Below are 5,207 nucleotides of genomic sequence, written 5' to 3' on the forward strand. Positions count from 1 at the left end.
CCTCGCGTAACCCTGGTGTCAGTTAACCTTGCATGATCTGTCTTTGTAACCAGAAATTTGTTTGGGAAGCCTCTTGGCGCCCCAGTCCACCAAAACTGTTAACATTGAATTGAAGCTTCGATTAATGTTCAACACTGCTATCAATGTCGTATAATAGGTTAATTATTGGAAGATAACGATGTTAGGGTGAATCAGTTCCCTGCTCTCTAATGAAGACAGCTGTTCTTATTAATAGTTAAAGCCTTTTTCTTCCCTTCTTCTTGTTGCTTTTTTAGGGGCGCAGACGTGAATGCAATGGAGAAGCTACAGGGAGATTTGAAGGAGACAGAACCAAAAGGGAAAAGAGGGGGAGCGGGTGGTAAGGATCCTGCCAGGCTCTTCCCTCCTGGACCACCCTTTCTTAAACTAACGAGGGTGTCAAAGGGGCTTAATACAAAGAGTAAACAGGACAGCGAAGGGTTAAGCCAGTTCTGGTTGCCTAATTACTCCCTCAGCTCTGGCTCCGTCCCTCAGCAGGCACGACCACTCCAAATCTGGACAACACCCCCATTTCCTCCATCTTCCACAACCCTGACACTATAATTCCCTGTTTCCTTTTCATCCACCACCGCCCCAAATTAAGCCTACCGGACAACTTAGTTCTAAGACCTAGGCATCGCCATTTTGGCACGCATCAAAGAGCTAGTTTTCTATTGGCTGGGGGCAACATACATGAGCCAATGCCGCGAGAGACAGGTCACGCCGCGAGGTCTTCTGGGAATTGTAGTTTCTGGGACTGAGCTAGCGTGGAAGATAGTCAGCCCGCCTCGCTTCTCTCCTTTAGAGAAGGACTTGTAGGAGCTAAGGCATCCATCCCAGGGGGGAGGGGGCGAGGGGGAGGGGGGATGAGGGAGGGGGAGGGGAGGGGGGAGGGCTCTCGAAAGGCCGCTCGCAATCAGACCTCGCCCAATGACGTCACTGCCGACTCGACTCGTTATTTATTCTGCCACTCCTTCATTACCCGCTAGTTAGGAAGCACAACAAGGGGGTGGCGTTCTCTTAGCAATATGTTTCTTCTTTCCTGGCATATTTAAACAAAAATTATTATTTCCTAAACCTCTGAGTCTACTACCAGAGTTCTCATTTCCACACTTGTGTTCCAGAGGCCACATTGAGGCTTGTCAGTTACACACATCACCACCTCACCCCCAAATCTGGCAGTCCTCCCAGAATCTTCTGGCTTTGCAGACTGCTTGAATACCAGGAGACGTAGGGGGAAAGTGAGGAGGAAACTGAGGTTAAGGTTATCAAAAATAAGGAAAGTCTGAGAAATTGTCATAGCCAAGAGGGCCTTAGGAGACATGATGACTAAATGTAACTTGGTAATCTGGGTGTGACCCTGGAGCAGAAAAAGCACATTTAAGAGAAAGCTAAGAAATCTGAATAAGGCATGGACATTGGTAAATAATAATGTATCAGTATTGGTTCCATTGTAATTGTAACGAATGTACCATACTAATGTAAGGTGTTAACAAAAGGGAAAATTGGGCTTGGGGTGTGTGGAGACCCTCTACTATCTTCAATTTTTCCCCCTATATATCTAAAAGTATTCTTTTAAAAAAGTTTATTAGCACAGCTGGTGTTTCTCAGTGGTTGAGTGTCGATCTATGAACCAGGAGGTTGAGGTTCAGATCTCAGAGATGAAGGGAGAGAGAGATAGAAACATCAATGGTGAGAGAGAATCATTGATCGGCTGCTTCCTGCACACCAAACACTGGGGATCGAGCCCGCAACCAGGCATGTGCCCCAACTGGAAATCAAACCTCAACCTCCTGGTTCATAGGTCAATACTCAACCACTGAGCCATGCCAGCTGGGCAATAAAAATATACATATATTTTTAATGCTTGCCCAAGGATATTTTTCCATTGATTTTTAGGGAGAGTAGAAGAGAGAGGGAAAGACAGAGAGAAATATTGATGTGAGAGAAACACATTGACAAGGGCCCCGGCCAGGGAGGAGCCTACAGAGGTACATGCCCTTGACCGAAATCGAACCTGGGATCCTTCGGTTCACAGGCCAATGCTCTATCCACTGAGCCAAATCAGCTAGGGCTAAAAAAAATTTTAAGTTTATTAAAAACAATGTGCTGTCTTGCTTATCCTAGGGAACCATATTGTAGATAATTATGTCCATGGCTTCAAGCATTGGCCCTTCTTTCCCCCTCAGTGAAAAGTCTAAAAACAAATGTTACCTACTTCTGGCTCCAATGTCTGAGCCTCCCTATACACAAGCCTCATCCTTGCTCTGTCCTGTGAACAGGTTGTCCCTAATGTTTACAACGAGGGACAAGAATAAACAGCCCAATATCCCCTACTCCTATTTTCAGCTCTCCATCTCATAGCCTGAGTAGCTTGGTATCCTAGTCCGTGAGTCCAAGCTCCATTCATATTTCCCAACAGCCAGCCATTCTTGGACCACCCTTTCAGTGGCAAATCAGTTCTCAGGAAAGTGAATCTAGGGGAGCAGCCCACTCAGGCTCTGGAAGCAAACGTGTGGGCCTTAAGACAAGAAATAACAGGATCCTGGGTATCTGGAGCGTAGTCTAAACAGGGAGACAAGGACTCCTGTTCTGAAGGGGAGAGTGCAGCTGGAGGAGGGCCAGATCACATCCCTCTAAGGCAGCGGTTCTCAACCTGTGGGTCGCGACCCCTTTAGGGGTCGAACGACCCTTTCACAGGGGTCGCCTAAGACCATTGGAAAACACATATATAATTACATATTGTTTTTGTGATTAATCACTATGCTTTCATTATGTTCAATTTGTAACAATGAAATTGGAGGTCACCACAACATGAGGAATGTATTAAAGGGTCGCGGCATTAGGAAGGTTGAGAACCACTGCTCTAAGGTCATTCCTGCTTATGGCCGTTCTTTTCTTCTTCTTTGTTTTTTTCTTTATAAGAATATCACCTTTTTACTTTTTTAAAATATGTTTTTATGGATTTCAGAGAGGAAGGGAGAAGGGAGAGAGAGATAGAAACATCAATGATGAGAGAGAATCATTGATCGGCTGCCTCCTGCACGCCCCACACTGAGGATCGAGCCCATAACCTAGGCATGTGCCCTTGACCAGAATCGAACCTGGGGGCGTTCTGTCGGCAGGCTGATGCTCTATTCTGCCCTTGACCAGAATCGAAGATGCTTATGTCCTTTCTACCTCCCAATGCACCCACACACACCCCCTCCACTCTGCTTCCCTTTTGCGCCTGCCCAAGTGATACCATCAGGGAACAACTGCCAAATATGTGTAGCCAAAGCTTCCAAAGAGGAAGGAGGAGAGAACCCAGACTCCTCACACTTAACTTCCAGACTCCGCCCAGCCACACACACACTTGAGATGGCCTCAAACCCTGTTTGTCGTCTCTCACTTACCTGGAACCCCTTTCTCTCCCAGGCCCCTCACTCTACCTCTGCCTGCTGCCCTCCTCTCATTCCTTTCCTGTTGCTACAGCCAAGGAACCCCACCTTGAGCCATCCCCGGGTCCTGCAGCTCCTGTCCCATCCCTCGCAGCCAAACTGCCCCTCTGGGAAAGAGCTGTCAGCTGTGTGACTGCTCCTGACTGGACTAGTGGGTGTTGAGTCGAGTCCACGTGGAAGTGGGGACTATTTGGGCCCTGAGGATAGTAACGTTCTAAGCTCAAACCATCTCCCTGTGGCAGGAAGCCTTGCAGATCGGGGTTGAGCGAGAGGGGGTGTTCCTTCCCACTTCACAATCGCAAGGTAGCTTTCGCAGTCAGGCCAGCTGCCTTCCCTGACCCCCCCCCCCCCACCTTTCACCAGCAGCCCTTTCTCTAGGCATGGCAGGGTTTCCCCAAGGATTGGACTCCCACGGGAACATAAGGACTCCTTTAGTTCTGGGCCAGGGCTATCTTCAGCTTCTCTACTTTGTCCTGACTCCTAGTCTGTGAATATCAGAAATAGCCTTCCCATACGTCACTTCTTCTCCCCACATCACAGTAGCTTCCGAGGACCCACAAGCTCTCTGGCTTCCAGGCCATAAAACCAGGACTCCGTGATAACCCTCCACCATGTGAAAGAAGAGATGCTGACATCCCCTTTGAGTGTACAAGGAAACCCTCCCCTCACACAGCCCCTCTTAAAACCCCTTCTTGCTCCACTTTCTTCTGCTGTCTGTTTCTTCTCCCTCCACACTGATAGGGCCTGAGCTCCCACCTCTGCTCTCTTAGCCCTAAGCCCCAACCTCTTCATCATGTTGGCTGGGCTGGCCAGGGAAGGGGTCTGGCTGGAGAGAAGAGGGGCAGGTGGAAGCCAGCCAGGCAGAGTGGCATGGTAACACCGGAGCAGTGGCAGAAGAGGAGCTAGGCCAGAGTCGGGGCTTGGAGTGAGGTAAGTGGTTGTGAGGAACAGGGTTTTGGGTACCCAGTGGGACAGGGACACTCCTGATCTAGGGTAGAAAGAAGTATAAGGAACATGGGTAAGAGTCTAGGCCCAGGAACACTGAAATACTCGGTAAGGATATAAGGCACAGAGGGAAACTGAGTCATTCCCCTCCCCTAATGGAATATCTCCTTCTGGAAGCTTGCTCGGGTCCCCCCACTATGGAGAGTTCAGTGGCAGCTGGTGGATGGGGAAAGAGAGGGAGCCGTTCCCACATACTCATACACAGCTGGCTCCAAACCAGTTTCCGTCCTCACCAGACCCGCATCAAACTGCCTGCTTTCTATCTATCTCGGGGAGGGGAGGACAAGGGAGGGACCTATACGGTGGGCCCACCTCAGGACAGCTCCTGGATCCCACACACTTCTCTGCCTCTGTCTTCCCACTGACCTCACCAGAGGTCCAGAGAGAGACCAACCAGAACAGTAAAAGGCAGAATTTGAACCATCCTCCAAGCGGTTTCCTCTCACCCCGAAGAAGGCCTTCTCTCTCCGCACTGTAAGTGCCACTCTATACCCTTGGCCTCCACACCAGCCTTTAACTGAAAGGGGAGGGCTGCCATATGGTAAGACCCAAACTCTATGGTAAAGGAGACTGCCCCCTACCCCTCCCTCCTCTTCTCTTTCCTCTGGCAAAGGCAGGATGAGGCGTTTCTGTATGGGAGTGAAACCAGGAGCTGGGAATTTTAGGGGATCGATACCTGCTACATATTACATGCTTTAAAAAGAAGTGTTGCCCTGGCTGGTGTGGATGCTCAGTGGTTGGAGC

Source organism: Myotis lucifugus, unplaced genomic scaffold (genome assembly GCF_000147115.1).
Source record: "Myotis lucifugus unplaced genomic scaffold, Myoluc2.0 scaffold_329, whole genome shotgun sequence".
NCBI lineage: Eukaryota > Metazoa > Chordata > Mammalia > Chiroptera > Vespertilionidae > Myotis > Myotis lucifugus.